Below are 18132 nucleotides of genomic sequence, written 5' to 3' on the forward strand. Positions count from 1 at the left end.
GGATATGAGGAAAGAATAAGACAGAAGAAGGAAAGGCCTGAGAAATTTCAGAACAATTAACTGCATATGGTGGCATGCAGCTACCCTTGGATGTCATCTTTGATGAAATCTTAAAAATTAAGACTTAATTATGGCAATGAGTTAAACCTAAGTAGACATGGGTTCTGAGATTTCGGTTAGAACTGTTGTCTTGCTATAGCTTTCGTGTCTCTTTCTATGCCCTTTGTGTTTCTAAAGAACTATGAAGTGAAGGCAAAGATCTACTCTTTTCTATTTCTATGAAAACTGTACTTCTTTTATGGGGATGATGGTACATAACCATGTCTAACTACACACTACTGACGTGAGTTTCAATATGTGGCTCTCTCCACGAACAAGCTTCAGTTTTGTATGGTCATTCTCAAGACTCTACTGACGTTCACTCCATAGGACCACAGGATACCGGAGTCTCTTACAACGTTAATCGAAAGTAATCTCTCTCTGTTTGTCTCTCTCTGTCTCAGTCTCTTTATTTCTCTCACTGCCACTCACACTCACACACACGCCTGTGCTCACACAAGTTATATAATCCTGTTCCAGGTCCAAATACTATTTCTAACTGCTTCATAGATTTTTATTATTTCAACTAAGCTATTTATGGGCATCCTAAGCACTTTATAATATGTTAAATAACAAAAAAATATGCTGATATCATAGAATCTAATTGAGGAGAAAAATACTTATGTAAGTTTTAAATGCTTAATGAATATAGCATTTTATGCTAATGTAATGTTTCTGCTTTTAATGAACCTTCTTATATGTTATCTACTTTGATCTTCACGCAAAGGTTGATGGGAAGTTAAGGTTGATGGGAACATTATCAGTATCACCTTTTAGGAATGAAGGGCTGATGTAGGGAGTTAATAACCAGTCCACGATTACATAGTTAGCATGTGTTATGGTTAGGAACTGAAGCCTTCATAATATCTGAAATCTGATCCACTGTTTCACAACTGCCCCATTTGTCCTTTGAATAGGACCAGGGAGAGACAAATGCTCACATTATAATAAAGAGATTCTGGGTCACAGGACTTGGAACCACACCATTCTGTTGGGAGAGGAAAGCAGAGTGGGGAGTCTGAAAGTGAATGGGGCCTGAGGCCAAACCAGAGAATGGCTGAGTGGGAACGGAGCCATAGCAGATTGAACAACGCTGAGTGGACATGGGAAAGGTACCAGCTGGAAATGCAGAAGGCAAAATGGGTAGCTACTCCTGCCAAATAGGTACGTGATTGAAGCAGGCTGAATCAGTAATTGAAAGATAGAACTTTCTTCCAGGAAAATATTTTACATCTCTATCCTACCAATAATAAGACCCAAGAGGGGCCACATATTAATCAGATGACTAAGTACATGTATAGCTATCTAAAGCTTGGGCAAGCCAGCTTTAAGAAAGAGGAGATAATTCTCCCTAAACTGATTCAACACAGAGCCCGTCAAAATGCCAACAGAAATGAAGAAGTAAATCCTACATTTTATATAGGATGCAAAGGATCCAGAATAGATTAAACAATTTTTTAAAAGAAGAATAAAGTTAGAGGACTTTCGCCTCCCAATTTCAAAACTTACTCTAAGCTACAGTATTTAAAACAGTACAGTGCTGGCACAAGGGTAGACATACAGATCGACAGAAAAGAATAGAAATTCAGAAATAAGCCCTTATATTTATGGCCAACTGGTTTTTTGCAAAAGTGCCAAAGGGATTCATTGAGGGAATAAATCATCTCTTCTGCAAATACTGCTGGGATAATTAGGTATTCACAAATGAAAAGATTAAAGTAGACCCTTACCTTACACCATGCACAAAAAAAGTACCCCAAAGGGGATCGTAGACCTAAGTATGGTAGAGAAATATTCAAATTTTTTTAGAAAATCTTTATGACTTTGAGTTAAGCAACATGTTCCTGATATGACACCACAAACATAAGCCATAAAAGAAATAAAATGATAAACTGGACTTCATCTCATACTTTTAGATTGTATTTATTTGGCAGTTCAGTAGGATCCAACAAAGGAGAAGTGTATGTTCAATGGATTGAAACCCCTTTGTGTCAATAAGCTTGTCCTCCGCTCTGCTCTGGGGGAAAAAAACAAAAACAAACAAACAAAAATCAGTAATAGTAATTGTAGTAGTTTCCTATAGCTGTTGTAAAAAATTACTGTGAAACACTAGATTGAAACATCACAAATTTATACCTTACAGTTCTAGAGATCAGAAGTCCAAAATCCATTTCACTGGGCTGATGCCAAGGTGTCAGCAGGGCTGGTTCCTTCAAGAGGCACTAGAGAAGAATCTCTTTTATTTCCTGTTTCAGCTTCTGGAGACCACCTACATTGCTTGTTCAAGGCCCTTTCCTCCTTCAAAGAAGGGGGCATCACAGCACCTTGCAATTCTCTGTCCCTGACGTCTGCTGGCATTATCACATTGCTTTCTTTCCTTCTGCTTCCCTTTCTGACCCTTCTGCCTCCCTCTAATAAGGAACCCATCTGAGTAATCCAGGATAATCATGCCATCTCAAGATACTTATTTTAATAACATCTGCACTGTTCCTTTTGAGATGTAAGGTAATATATTTCTCAGGTTCCAGGGATTAGAACGTGGACATATATACATATATTTTTTTGGGGGGGGTCATAATTTAGCCTATTTCAGTCATTAACAGTATCACTAAAAATATTCTGAAATTACCCAGTGTATCAATTCTTTTAGATGATAAACTACATGACATTTTGATATATATAATTTAATCTTAATAAATTGTCTCTTTTGAAAGAAGTGTGTGTGTGTGTGTGACTGTGTTGCTGTGTGAAGGAGACTGACAGATTTGAGAGCTGATTCTGCACTTTTAGTTTGATACTGAGAAACTAAAAATACCACTAAAGGGAAAATTACAGATATAGGGATCATGGTGTGAACAGACTATCACATTTCTAGTCCTTTTGAGGAAGGGCTATACTTTTGGGTAATTGTAGGACACCAGCTGGCAGAATATTTAGAACGACATTATTTCTTTATTTTTTTTTTTAATTTTCTTAAACATCTGGTCTCTTCTAGATTTTTGTCAGAGAATTTTAATTTTCTCTTGAGTTCTTGAAATAATTACTCCTGTCATACATTCACAGCTTCAACTTGATTTCCTTGCTAAAATTTAAGATTATTTTAAATCCTTGTGTTAGAGTTTGTGACTCTCTGATATAATAATTTAAGGATGTATTGATTACACTTCCCCTAGGTTAACAATTTAATAGTGTCCTACTGAATGGAATAGGATCTGCTTAGGAAAAGTGATGCCAGTGATTTTAGAAGTTTGATGTTTTTAACATGTCTCCTGCAATTCCATCCTGTACCTAGGGGTAATTATTATTCTCCAAGGAGAAATAAATTCATCTATTCACTTTTATTTATATCCTGCTTTGTTAAAAAGCTTCATGAAATTTGTTTTGTTTTCTTTTGAAAATACGTGCCTGGGGCAATTATATTTGTTAAAAAAAATCTCAATGGCACTTTTAAAGTTTCTCCTTGAAACCTTCCAGCTCAGAAGTGAAAAAAGCTTCCAGCACTCTTTAGAGCCGCATTTTGGACTCTGGTGTCTATAAACCATCTCAAATAGTGGATTGGAGTTGGCACATCAATGATAGCTAATATGTTGAGTGCTCTCCTGGATACCAGCCTGGTACAGTGTGGACTCCCTTCACTAACCCTGAAATCTGTGTATGTATGTCCAGTGGGGTTCTAGCACATTCAGTGCCAAGGGATAGTGAGTGCTGTGCTCCCAGTGGGTTAGGCCTGCTCAACTGGTGCTGGGAAGTTGATACCCACTCTGTGACTGGGGGATCCCACATGGCTAGAGTCTAAACTTCAGCTCAAGGTGAAGTACTTTGCAGGCATTATCTTGGTTAATCTCATAACTTCCTTATGAATAGGCATCATAGTTATTCACATTTTATAGGCAAGGACTCTGAGACAGATCTGAAAATAATTTCTCTAGTCTCTGGAATGTATTCAAGAAATTCTCATTCACTATTTTGGCTCTACTTTTCGATATTGTATAAAAACATGGGTTTGGGGTCTGTCTGAATTTCAATCCTGAGTTGAGCACTTAATAGCCCAGTAGCCTTGAGCAAGTTACTTAACTGCTCTGTGTCTCAGTTTCCCCATTTGTAAAATAAAGATAGAAACAGTACTTTTCGCGAAGGATCGTCACAAGATTGTCTGAGGTAGGACATGTAGATTACTTGAAACAATGCCTGACACGTTGTAAATATTAACTACATCTCAGTTATTTTTATGTTTTTTACCTCACTCTTTGTATTATATTTTGTATGTGTGTGGTGTTTTTTTTTTTTTTTTTTTTTTTTTTTCAGTTAGAAAGTAAGTTCCCTGAAGAAAGGATTCTACCTTATTCATCCTGAATGCCTTGGAGTACCTAGCACAGAGCAGTCCCTCAATATTCATTTTGTTTGTTATTTAGTTTTCCATTCACATTATGAAATACAGTTTCTGTCCACATTAAATTTATTATCATCAGAAAAGGTCCAAATTTGTATTCATACAGCAGGCCAACAAAGTAAAGTAATGTGGTACCTGCTAGACTGAATAGGAACGCTGTGCTGTGTATTGATGGATGGTCTGAACAGATTTCAGGGGAAGAGAGGACTATTTATCTGCTGACATGCTTTTATTGGCTCCTGCCATTGCTGGTGACACTTCTCTTGCATAATAAACTCTCACTAATTACAGGCAAATAACTTTTTTTTCTTAGCTGCTATTTCATTAATTTATATGGAACTCCTTTTTTCAAAATCTGTCCTAAGCAAAAGAAAATAAAATTTTGGGAAGACAGCAAAGTAATTAAAGCCTGTTGAAATAGTTTGATGCTACAGGTAGAATACTTGGAAAATATTCAGAGATACAGATTGCCACATCGGAGTGGTATCCATCCAAGGAAGCTATGCAAATTTACTAATTAGTTTATCAAGTCACTGGCAGTTGTTTTCTAAGGTCAACAGAAAATTAGAAAAGTGTTTTGAGCATTTGAAAGGAACCAAATCTAGTTCCAATACATACTCCCCCAAAAAAGTTATCCAGGTAATTGGTTCGGTACATGAGGGCTTTTGGAACATTTTGTTTGCTTTGTACACTGGAATGAGAACAAAATGAGGTAATTCATTAGATGCTGCTTTCAAAAATGTTATTGCAGACTTCATGGTTAGTGCATGTAAAACACTATTAGTACTAGAAGAAATCAGCCCATAAACCCTAACAGTGATAAAACTGATATTAGGGACATGTCATTTAATTCATCAGGATTAACTAAATAATTTATAATAATTTCTTATCACCTGTGATTCTATATTGTGCCCGTAATAACAGCACTAGTTACCATTTGGAGAGTATTTATGCACTGGATCCTTTATATTTCATACATCATTTATTACATCATTTATTACTCACACTATTCTTGAGAATTATAATTTCCATTTTACGGGTGAAGAGCTACAGATTAAGAGAAATTAAGGGGTTTGCTCAAGATCACACAGCGCAAAAAGGCCTGCGTCTCTTACACCACGTCTAATTGCTCCAGGTCCCTGCTGTTAACTTTAAACCACGCCATCTCTTGCTCTTCACTTTAAGCTCCACAGAGACCCGCTACGTCCGTGGACTGCCTATGCTGATCCTTGGCCCTCTATATTCCTTGTGCTCTCTTCTTTTAGTACTACACAATATAATTGTTTATAAAAATCAAAGTGATCTGAAGTATTAGACTTTTTAAAATCCCTAATAAGGCATCATAATATGTGTTCTTCAAAACTCAACAATACTGGTGTTGGGAAACTCAAAGGTAAAATGGAGACCAAAAGTGCTTTACTGTCACAGAAACTAATCGTCAGTGGTGGACGGAAAAGCACTATGTGACACATTAACTGTGACACTTACATGCCACCTCCATATTCTCTGAAAATAAACATTCCATTCCTTATTAGCTCATTCTCTTACATTGCTATAAAGAAATACCTGAGACTGAGTAATATTTATATATTAAAAAAAGGTTACATTGGCTCATGTTCTACAGGCTTTACAGGAAGCATAGCAGCTTCTGCTTCTGGGGAGGCCTCAGGAAACTTACAATCATGGTAGAAGGTGAAGGAGAGGAAGGAGTATCAGATGGCAAAAGTGGGAGCAGGCCAGAGCAGGGGCAAGAGAGAGAAAGGGAAGGTGCTATACACTTTAAAAAAAACTAAATCTTGGCTGAGCGCAGTGGCTCACGCTTGTAATCCCAGGACTTTGGGAGGCCGAGGCGGGTGGATCATGAGGTCAGGAGATTGAGACCATCCTGGCTAACAACAGTGAAACCCCATCTCTACTAAAAATACAAAGAAATTAGCCAGGTGTTGTGGTGGGCGCCTGTAGTCCCAGCTACTCGGGAAGCTGAGGCAGGAGAATGGCGTGAACCTGGGAGGTGGAGCTTGCAGTGAGCCGAGATCGCACCACTGCACTCCAGCCCGGGCGACAGAGCGAGACTCAGTCTTAAAAAAATGAATAAGCAAATAAAATAAAAAACTAAAAACTAAATCTTGCAAGCACTCACTCACGATTGAGAGGATAGTTCCATGGGGGAAATCCACCCCCATGATCCAATCATATCCCACCAGGCCCCACCTCCAACATTGGGGATTACATTTCAACATGAGATTTGGGTGGGGACACAGATCCAAACCATATCACCACCTTTCTTCTCAAAAGAAATCATTAAGTATGGCCATATTTGTTATTTTTCGTAAAACATGGATGTCTCATTTTAGTACTTAACAGACTCTTAAAGATCACAGATTATCTTAAGTTTAAAAACGAGGCTCAAAAGATTTGTACCAAGTACAAGGTCATAAAGATGCCACATAGATGTGTTCATGTGCACCTCCATCAAGCAAGCACAGTTACATTATGACTTTCATTCATTCACATACTCCTGCATTCACTAGTTCCATAAATGTTTACCAAGTCCTGGCTAAGCATCATGTACTGGGCAAAGTCCTGGAGAGTCACTGTCTCACTCCTTAAATGCTTATCAGCTGGGGAGTGGATACCAACATGAAATTAGACAATAGCAAATCTGGGTAATAAGTGATAAGCAGGGAAGTATAGGGTACCTAGAGAGCCATGAAGAGCCATGTCACCCACACCTAGAGAAGGTGATGTCAAAGCCAGAACTAAAGAATGAGTGGAAGTAGTCAGGAAGTGACAACAGCAAATACATGTGTCTCAATACCCGGTGATAGAAACTCTGGCTCAGAGACGAGACAGGAATCATTCCAGGTTTCTGACCCTGCAAGATGTGTAGAGAGGATTTCATGTCTGCTGAGAATACAGACATGTGTAAAGAGGAATCTTTTGAAAGTGATACCAGGAGTTACATCATTCATTTTGAGATAATAGTGAGAAATCCAAGTGAGGCAAGCTTAAGGGATTTAGGCCCATGTTTCCAGCAGATGGGCTTGGATGAGATGCAGATGTTTTACATTTGCAATTTTTTCTCAAAAGAAGACACACAAATGGCCAATAGGTATAGGAAAGAAATGCTCAGCATCACGAATCATCAGAGAAATGCAAATTCACAGCCAAGGTAAGACATCCTAGGGTTGGTGGATAAAGTTAGTCTCATCAAGTCTAATTTCTCAGTATTCACAGCACTCAAATGTGAGAGTGAGACTGTCACTGTGGGATGCATAAGTGATCTTCACTGGCAGCTAGTCTCTCATCCTTGGTACATTTTGCCATAGTGAATGCACTGGTTATGTGCACATTTGTTTCATCCTTGGATGCATTCTTTTCTCACCAGGGGCTGATTCTGACCATCTGTAGCATCTGAACTCCTTTCTCTCTGGCTTCCAAATTATTTCAGTGAAAGAAAAATATTGCCAGAAGATCAGAAGTTGGGAGGAGAAAAGGTTTTCATTATTTCCCCTGGCCTCTTACCCAGCTTTAGCACATGTGTCTCTTTACGAGCAGCATCTGCTGGCAAACCCTCCCCCATGGATCTGGCTCTGACTGGGCTACAGGAACACTATTTCTTCCATCTACCCCATCAGCCTCAGGGTTGGTAATGGGTTTCTGGAGTTGTTCATCGCTGGTGACTCAACATCTGCTGTTTGTCCTTTACCCCAGCTTATACTTCTGTAACTGTTCCTTCATTAAAGTCTCTATTTTCTGCCAGAACCCTGACTGATACAGTGACTCAACAGTGTTAACTCTGCTTCCTATTTTATTTTGAAGATGAGGGAACATGTGGTCCTGGGACAAAATGCCAAATGGCTTCTGAAATTTTAAAGGAACACAATTCAGTCTGACCAAAACTTTGATCTTCTAGAAGAGAAACAGACTAAACCATTATTTCCAGGTGCCATAATAGATGTAGTTAACCTTTACAACATCACCATGATGCACAATGCACCCATTTTATAGCTTATTATAGTATTTTTAAAAATTAAGAAGCATGCTTAGTATCATGCACTTAAAAAATGACAGGGATGGGGTTTTAATCTGGGTCTACCTGACTCCAATGTCTATGACTTTTTACATGAGTTGCTCCCATGCAATTCACAAACTTATTCTTCTGATTTGAAAGCTTGCATTTTGGTTCCACTTTACATAATCATCTACAACTGGATGTTTCATTGTCACCTCAAGAACGAAATCTTCTCCACCTCCTATTCTCTCTGTCTCTTTCACTCTTTTCCTCTGCCCCAATGTCCCAACTCAATAGTGTTTTCAGGGTGTTGTTTTCTTGTTCCACAATGTCAGAAACTCAGAGGTTTCTCTTTGTTGTCACATCAGTTTGTTATCAAGATCCCAAAATGTATTCCAACAAACTGAGTGGTGCCTTCAGCTGCGGCTCCTGCCCAGAATGAAGCAAACATCCTTTTCCTATTTCTTTGTACATTTTCCCTCTATATACTTAGCTATAATCTAAAAATGCCAGGATTTTAAGAAGATCCTTACCCACCTCGTTTCTCTTCCTTCCCACTTTACACATTTCCAACCATTCATAATTCTTCCCCCTTTTCTATCCAGCCTCCTTTCCCCTTACTAAACTCCTCATATAAAACTAATCAGAAAATGTAGGGAGAGAAAATACCTGCAAACCACACATCTGATAAGGGATCAATATCTAAAGTATGTTGTATAAGGATTTTAATTCAATAGTAAGAAAACAACTGATTTTTTTTTTTAAATGAGCAAAGGACTTGAATAGACATCAAAAGAAGACATACCAATGGCCAATAGGTATATGAAAAAGTGATCAACATCACAAATCATTGGAGAAATGCAAATTAAAACCACAATGAGCTATTACATCACACCAGTAAAAATGTCTATTATCAAACAAAAGATTAGGATTGGTGAAGATTTGGAGAAAAAGTAACCCTTGTACATTGTAGGTAAGTGAGAATGTACATGAGTAAAGTCATACCAATAAAGAAAACTGCATGAGGGTTTGTCAAAAAATTAAAAATGAAACTACTACATAATTCAGCATTACTACCACTTTTTATGTATCCAAAGAATATGAAATCTATATGCTGGCAAAAATGCCATCGATTACAACAACATAAATTAACCTAGAGGACATTAGGAGAAGTGAAATAAGCCAGGCACAGACTGACAAATATCACATGGTGAGACTTATGTATGGAATAAAAAAACTGAATTCAGAGAATCAAAGAGTAGAATAGTAGTTACCAGAGGCTAGGGGTAGGGAAATTAGGCATAAGTTGATAAAAGGCACAACGTTTCAGTTAGACAGTAGAAATAAGCTTAAAAGATCTACCTTATGATGACTATAGATGATAATAATACACTGTATACTTGAAACTTGCTAAAAGAGTAGATTTTCAGTTTTCTCACCACAACAAAATAACTGTGAAGTGATGCATATATTAAATAGATTGATTTAACCATTTCAAAATGTATACATATATCAAATCATCATGTTGTACACCATAAATATACACAAGCTTTAGTTGTCAGTTTTAAACGAGAAAAAAAATTCTATATAACACAAAGAATATGTTTATAAAATGTAGAGATATGCTATACAAAAGATTGGGAAACTCAAAACTGTTAAGATATCAGTTCTCCTCAAATTGGTCTATAGATTCAATAGCATTCCAATCAAAATTGAAACACTGATCTCAAAATTCATATGCAATGCAAATGGCCTAGAATAGCCAAAATAATTTTGAGAAAGAACAGAGTTGGAAGACTTATTATACCTTATTTGAAGACTCATTGAAAAGATGCAGAAATCCAGGAACTATGGTATTAGCATAAATATCACTACATAGTGATCTATGAAACAGAGTAGACAGCCCCAAAATAGATACAAAAATGCTATTTGGAAGAGTACCATGGTATTTCAATACTGAAAGGGTAATCTTTTCAATAAGTGGTCTTGGGAGAACTGGCTATTCACATAGACAAAAATAAACTTTGATGTCTACCTCATATATATAATATATATGAACATTAACTCAAGATAGACTATAGACCATAAATATAAATGCTAAAAGCATCAAACATTTAGGAAAAAAATATAGTAACTATTTTGACAACCTTGGCATAGGAAAGATATCCAGTGACCCACTAGGCTTTAAGCTTAAGAGAAACAAATGGTATAATGGACTTTCTCAAATTAAAGGTTTTTGTATTTAAAAATACTGTTACAAAACTGAAAATGCAAACAACTAAGCTGCAAAAGATACACTTGTGTATGACAAAACAACTCATATCCAGAATATATAGACAACTTCTCCAAAGTAGTAATAAAACAATATTTGAAAGACTTGAACAGACTTTTCTCAAAAGATGATAAAGGTAGTCAATAAGAACATAATTACAAGCTTTATATTATTAATCCTAAGGTAAATACAAATTAAAAACATATATCAGTTTCTATGTGCAAGATTGGCTAACATTTTTTAAAATGACAACATCAAGTTTTAGCGAGGATGTAGAACAACTGGAACTCTCATATTTTGCTGGTTGGAATGCAAATGGTACAACCATCTTGAAAAATAATTTGGGCTAGGAGGTGTCTAGGAGGCAGGACTAACTTGCAGCTCCCACTAGGACGGACGGAGCGGCATGTGGAGAAATGAACTTTCGCTCCAAGAACTACCATAGGAACGTACCAGGAAAGCTGAGAGAATCCACAGACCCTTTGAAGGAGGTGGATTGCTGCTGCAGGCTCTGTGGGACAGCTAAGGAACTGTGAGTCAGCTTGCTTTCTCAGCTGGGAGGCTTGTAGCCTGAGACAAGTTCTCGGCAGAGCTCAAAGTCTGCCTGGAAATAAACTTGGTGCTGTTGTGGGGGAAATGGTGGGAGTGAGACCAGCCTTTCAGGCTGTGGGCTGCATAGGAGCTGGGTGAGGCCTGTGGCTCCTGGCTTTCCCCCACTTCCTTGGCAACCTGTGTGATGCAAAAGAGGTGGCCATAATCCCTCTGGAAACATAAATCCATTGGCCTGGAAACCCTACTCCCATCCCCACAGCAGCTGCAGCAAGCCTCACCCAAGGAGAGTCTGAGTTCAAACAGGTATAACCCTGCCCCCACCTGATGGTCTTTCTCTACCAGCCCTGGTAGCCAAAAACAAAGGACATAATCTCTTAGGTGCTCTATGGCCCTGTCCACTGCCTGATCCTCCCTATACTACTGCAGCTGATGTGCTTCTAAAAGCTCCACCTCCTGCCTGGAAGCCAACCAACACAAAACCAACACACTTAAGAAAAGTACAACCAAGCACCCTCACAGAGGCCACTTCACTCGCCTGCTACCTCCACCAGAGCAGGTGCTAGTATCCACGGCTGAGAGACCTGAAGAGAAATCACATTACAGGACTCTGCAGACACTCCCCAGTACCAGCCAGGAGCCTGGCAGCTCTGCTAAGTGACTAAATCCAGGAGAGGAATAATAATCACTGCATTTCAGCTCTCAGGAAGCCCTATCCCTAGGGAAAAGGGGAGAGTACCACATCAATGGAGCACCCCATTGGAAAAAAGAATCTGAACAGCATCCTTTGAGTCGCATATCTTCCTTCTGACATAGTCTACCCAAATGAGAAGGGACCAGAAAAACAATTCTGGTATTATGACAAAACAAGGTGCTTTAACGTCCCCAGAAGATCACACTAGCTCACCAGCAACAGATCCAAACCAAGATCAAAACTCAGAATTGCCAGAAAAAGAATTCAAAAGGCCAACCATTAAGCCAGTGAAGGAGGCACCAGAGAAATGTGAAGTCTAACTTAAAGAAATAAAAAATATGATACAAGATATGAAGGGGAAGATCTCCGGTGAAATAGATAGCATAGATAAAAAACAATCACTACTTCTGGAAATGAAGGACACACTTAGAGAATTGCAAAATGTGAAACTGCCTTTGCAAAATTATAACTGAGGAAATTATGACAATGAAAGAAATCAGACCTAACCAACTCCATCTTGCTTTTAACCTTTAAGCTGTCCTTATTTATTCCTGAGCATAGGCCGAACTAACTTTGGGAAGGAATTCAGTTCACAGTTTGACTCTGAAACAAAATTGATCATAGCCCTTTCCTGAAAAGACCCCCTTCTTGCCTGGGGACCAGTCTGACTTTGCAGGAATAACAAATTAGCTACAAGTTTAGAAATTACAATTTAGGGGTCTTGCAGCCTTTGGCTCCAATAGTCTGAACCTTTCCAGATTGCTCCTGGGGATAACTTCACTATTGTAAAACCTAAGATCAGTGCTTGAGATATTTTCCAGACCCTGCGCTCAGTGGATCAGCTGACACCACACAGAGTGGTCATCTGGCTCAACCAGTTCTGCCATCCCACCCAGGAACAGAAGACCCCCCATGATTCCATCTACAATCTGACCAATCAGCACTCCTCACCTCCCAAGACCCTACGCACCAAACTGTCTTTAAAAACACCGATCCCCAGTGTTCCGGGAGACTGATCTGAGTAATAAGAAGACTCTGGTCTCCCACACAGCATGAATTACTCTTTCTCCATGGCAGTTCCCTCGTCTTGATAAATTGGTTCTGTCTAGGTAGAGGGCAAGGTGAACCCATTGGGCAGTTACAAATGCACTGAAAAGTCTCAGCAATAGAATCAAACAAGTAGAAGAAAAAAACTTCAGTGCTCAAAGACAAGGCTTTCAAATTAACCCAATCTGACAAAGACAAAGAAAAAAGAATTTAAAAAATGAACAGGGGCCAGGCGCAGTGGCTCATGCCGTAATCCCAGCACTTTGGGAGGCCCAGGTGGGTGGATCATGAACTCAGGAGTTCGAGACCAGTCTGGCCAACATGGTGAAACCCTGTCTCTACTAAAAATACAAAAATTAGCCAGGCGTTCTGGTGGGTGCATGTAATTCCAGCTACTCAGGAGGCTGAGGCAGGAGAATCACTTGAAACCGGAAGTCAGAGGTTGCAGTGAGCCAAGATCAGGCCACTGTACTCTAGCCTGGGCGAAAGAGCGAAACTCTGTCTCAAAAAAAAAAAAAAAATTTTTTGAACAAAGCCTCCAAGAAGTTTGGGATTATGTTAAATGACCAAATCTAACAGTAATTTGTATTCCCAAGGAAAAAGAGTAATCTGAAAGTTTGGAAAACATATTTGAGGGAATAATCGATAACTTTCCCAGCCTTGCTAGGGATCTAGACATCCAAATACAAAAAGCTTAAAAAACACCTTGTAAATACATCACAAAAAGATCATTGCCTAGGCACATCATCATCAGGTTGTCTAAAGTCAAGACAAAAGAAAGAAACTTAAGAGCTGTGAGGAAAAAGCATCAAGTAACCTACAAAGGATAGCCTGTTAGATTACCAGCAGATTTCACAGCAGAAACCCTATAAGCTAGCAGGGATTGGGGTTCCTATGTTTAGCCTTCTAAAATAAAATGATTATCAGTCAAGGATTTTGTATCCAGTAAAACTAAGCTTCACAAATGAAGAAGAGATAAAATCTTTTTCGGACAAACAAATGTTGAGAGAATTTGGCACTACCAAGTCAGCATTATAAGAACTGCTAAAAGGAGCTCTAACTCTCGAAACAAATCCTTGAAATACACCAATATAGAATCTCCTTAACACATAAATCTCACAGGACCTATAAAACAAAAACACAATGGAAAAAAAAAAAGAAAAAAAAAAAAAAAACAAGGTATTCAGGCAACAAATAGCAGAACGAAGAGAAGAGTGCCTCACATCTCAATACTAACATTGAATAGCCTAAATCCTCCACTTAAAAGATACAGAATGTCAGAATAAATAAGAATTTCCCAACCAAGTATCCACTTTCTTCAAGAGACTCACCTAACACATAAGGACTCACATAAACTTAAGTTAAAGGAGTGGGAAAAAATATTTCATGCAAAGGGCACCAAACGTGAGCAAGAGTAGCTATTCTTATTCTACACAAAACAAACTTTAAAACAACAGTAGTTAAAAAACACAAGGAGGGACATTATGTAATGATAAAAGGACTAGTTCAACAGGAAAATATCACAGTCTTAAATATATATGCACCTCACACTGGAGCTCACAAATTTACAAAGCAATTACTACCAGACCTAAGAAATGAGATAGAGAGCACCACAATAATAGTGGGGAACTTCAGTACTCCACTGACAGCACTAGACAGGTCATCAAGAAAGACAACAAAGAAATAATGGAATTAAACTATACCCTAGAACAAATGGACTTAACAGATATTTACAGAACGTTCTATCCAACAACTTCAGAATATATATTCTATTCATCAGCATATGGAAAATTCCCCCAGACAGACCACATGATAGGTCAAAAAACAAGTCTCAATAAATTTAAGAAAATATAAATTATAACAAGCACTCTCTCAGACCACAGTGGAATAAAATTTTCCTAAACAGGGAAAAGTTGAAAGCATTCCCCCTGAGTACTGGAACAAGATAAGGATGCCCACTTTCACCACTTCTATTCAATATAGTACTGGAAGTCCTAGCCAGGGTAATCAGACAAGAGAAAGAAAGAAGAGGCATCCAAATTGGTAAAGAGGAAGTCAAATGGTCCTGTTTGCTGATGACATGATTGTATACCTAGAACAGCCTAAAAACTCATCCACAAAGCTCCTAGAACTGGTAAATGAATTCAGCAAAGTTTCAGGATACAAAACTAATGTACACAAGTCAATAGCACTGCTATACACCAACAGTGACCATGCTGAGAATCAAATCAAGAACTCAACTCTTTTTCAAATAACTGCAAAATAAAATAAAATATTTGGGAATATACTTAACCAAGGAAGTGAAAGACCTCTACAAGGAAAACTACAAAACACTGCTGAAAGAAATTTTATATGACACAAACAAATGGGAATACATCCCATGTTCATGGATGGGTAGAATCAATACTGTCATTGAATCAATATTGCCAAAAGCCATCTACAAATTCAATGCAATTCCCATCAAAATACCACCATCATTCTTCACAGAACTAGAAAAAAAAATCCTAAAATTCATATAGAACCCACAGACAGCCCACATAGCCAAAGCAAGACTAAGTAAAAAGAACAAATCTGGAGGCATTACGGTACCCAAATTCAAACTATACTATAAGGCCATAGTCACCAAAAAAGCATGGTAGTAGCATAAAAACAGGCACACAGACCAATGAAAGAAAATAGAGAACCCAGGAATAAAGCCAAATACTTACAGTCAACTGATCTTTGACAAAGCAAACAAAAACATAAAGTGGGGAAAGGACACCCTATTCAACAAATGGTGCTGGGATAATTGGCAAGCCACATGTAGAAGAATGAAACTGGATTTCTATCTCTCACCTTATACAAAAATCAACTTAAGGTGGATGAAAGACTTAAATCTAAGACCTGAAACCATAAAAATTCTAGAATATAACATTGGAAAAATCCTTCTAGACATTGGCTTAGGCAAAGACTTCATGACCAAGAGCCCCAAACCAAATGCAAGAAAAACAAAGGTAAATAGATGGGATTTAATTAAAAAAACTGCTGCATAGCAAAAGCAATAATCAGAAGAGTAAACAGACAACCCACAGAGTGGAAGAAAGTCTTTGCAATCTATACATCTGACAAAGGCTAATATCCAGAATCTACAAGAAACTCAAGCAAATTAGCAAAAACAAAACAAAACAAGCAAACCAACAAAAAATGATCCCATCAAAAAGTGGGATAAGGACATGAATAGACAATTCCCAAAAGAAGATACACAAACAGCCAACAAATATATGAAAAAATGCTCAACATTACTAATAATCAGGGAAATGCAAATCAAAACCACAATGCGATATCACCTTACTTTTGCAAGAATGGCCATAATTAGATGTTGGCATGGATTTGGTAAAAAGGGAACACTTTTACACTGTTGGTAGAAATGTAAACTAGTACATCCACTATGGAAGACAGTGTGGAGACCCCTCAAAGAACTAAAAGTCAATCTACCATTTGATCCAGCAATCCCACTCCTGGGTAACTACCTAAAGGAAAAGTCGTCATTAAATGAAAAAGATTCTTGCACATGCATGTTTATAGCAGGACAATTTGCAATTGCAAAAACATGGAACCAGCCCAGATGTTCATTATTCAATGAGTGGATAAAGAAAATGTGATATATATATCACAAATGTGATATATATGCCATATATACATATATATATAAACTGAAGATCGTTATCCTAAGTGTAGTAACTTGGGAATGGAAAACCAAACATTGTACATTCTGACTTATATGTGGGAGCTAAGCTATGAGGATTCAAAGGCATAAGAATGACACAAGAGACTCTGGGGACTCAGGGGGAAGGGTGGGAGAGGGTGAGGAATAAACGAGTACACATTGGATACAGAGTACACTGCTCTGGTGATGGGTGCACCAAAATCTCAGATATCATCACTAAAGAATTTATCCATGTGACCAAACACCATATGTTCCCCAAAAACCTGTTGAAAGAAGACAGAAAAATAATTTGGCATTTTCTCATAAAGTTTAATATGCTTCTACACTATGACCTAAAACTTATGAGATATGGACACCTATTTCCACAAGAATATTTGTACAAGAATGTTCTTATGTAACAAGTTTTATTCAAAACAGTTAAAATCATGAAACTATCAAATATCTGTCAACAACAGAAAGTTGTTGTATGTATTCCAAAAATTAAATATTACTTAGTAATATAAAAGAACAAACTGCTGATAAATGCAACTATGAGAATAAGTCTCAAAAACATTATATTAAGAAACCAGATATAAAACAGTAAACACTATATAATTCAATGTATATAAATTTCAAGAACAGGTGGATTAAATTTATATGATAAACATTAGAATAATGGTTATCTCTGGCGGTTGATGAGGTGTATTGACTGGAAGGGGAATGAGATTATTTTTAGAAGCAATCAGGGTGTTGTCTTAACTTGGCGATGGTTATATTCATCAAGCTGTTAGGGTGAGAACTATGTGAAGTACACCATGCCAAATGATAATAGAGATTGTATTTAAAAGAATTGAAATTTTTAAAAATGTGACAAGACTGAGTTATCACTTACCATTATCACTGGAAACATATGAAAAACTCAAGAGTTGGTTCCATACCAGTCAATGCCATATTAGTGGACTCAGCTGGTGTATTTTGCATTAAATGTTGTATGTTATGGTCTGAATGTTTATGTAACCCCCAAATTCTTATGCTGAAACTCTAACCTCTGAAGTGTTGGTATTAGGAAGTTGGATCTTTGGTAGGTGATTAAGTCATGAAGGAAGAGCCCTCATAAATAAGAATAGTGCCCTTATAAAAGAGACCCTAGAGGCCGGGTGCGGTGGCTCACACCTGGAATCCCAGCACTTTCAGAGGCCGAGGTCAGGAGTTCAAAACCAGCTTGGCCAAGATGGTGAAATCTCATCTCTCCTAAAAATACAAAAATTAGCGAGGCATGGTGGCAGATGCCCGTAATCCCAGCTATCGCTTGAACCCGGGAGGCAGAGGTTGCAGTGAGCTGAGATCATGCCACTGCACTCCAGCCTGGGCGAAAGAGTGA

This window comes from Macaca thibetana, chromosome 17 (genome assembly GCF_024542745.1).
Source record: "Macaca thibetana thibetana isolate TM-01 chromosome 17, ASM2454274v1, whole genome shotgun sequence".
Lineage (NCBI taxonomy): Eukaryota > Metazoa > Chordata > Mammalia > Primates > Cercopithecidae > Macaca > Macaca thibetana.